The sequence below is a fragment of the Macaca nemestrina genome, chromosome 6 (genome assembly GCF_043159975.1).
Source record: "Macaca nemestrina isolate mMacNem1 chromosome 6, mMacNem.hap1, whole genome shotgun sequence".
Classification (NCBI taxonomy): Eukaryota; Metazoa; Chordata; class Mammalia; order Primates; family Cercopithecidae; genus Macaca; species Macaca nemestrina.
Window position 1 is genome coordinate 165822398 of NC_092130.1, and position 782 is coordinate 165823179.

Here is a 782-nt window from a genome sequence, read left to right on the forward strand (position 1 = left end):
CCAAAAAGCATTTAAAATTGCTTCCTTTTGCACATAGAAATTTTTTTCTTCTCTGGCCAAACTCTCCCAATTTGAGAAAAAGCTAAATTAACTTTTTTAACTTACAATAATGAAAAAGTACTATAATGGGATGTGGGTATTACTTGGAGAGGTATAGTATGGGAATACATTATTCGATACCCATTAGCTAACACATTAGCCGTTCCAATTTGCAAGAATCTGAAATCTATGATTCGAGACCCTGGTTCTAGCATCTCTGACTTTCCCTGCCCCTACGTGGTTATTCTTACATTACTAACCTCAAAAAAGTATTGAATGTCTTGACATCACATTTCTGTAGAGAAGGTTATTTCCTCGTTAGGTGGGATCATCTTTACCTGTTTCTCCTTTTGGAGGGCAGATCCGAACATGACAATTGCAGAAGAATGAAACGTCATTAATAACTCTGTGTAATCAGGCCTTGCAGCACCCTGACCGAGCCTTTCTGATTCTTCCTGATAATCTCAATTTTAAAAAAGAAAAAAAAAGAATGTTCCCCTTTGAGTTGTAGGTAGAAAGGTAGACAAGAAGTCTGAGAAGTGTCAATTAATTGTCCTGATGATTACCATTATCTCTAGCTTCCATCAGAACCATTTCAGAACTCAGAGACATTTTCAGGATTCAGGGAGAATCCAAGTTGAATTGAGTTTGTTTCTGTATCACTGGCTAGCAGTGACGTTGAAATGATTGATACAGTCTATTCTGCAGATAAAGACCTTGTCGTGCTCCTAAAGGTGACTGCT

General features: G+C 37.5%; 1 non-coding gene across 1 annotated transcript; it reads left to right on the forward strand.

Annotated features, from left to right (window-relative positions):
• Positions 1-354: 354 nt before the first annotated feature.
• On the forward strand, positions 355-489 carry LOC112428564 (U8 small nucleolar RNA). Its single transcript, XR_003020570.2, has one exon. It is a non-coding gene; the product is annotated as a U8 small nucleolar RNA (small nucleolar RNA).
• Positions 490-782: the final 293 nt, after the last annotated feature.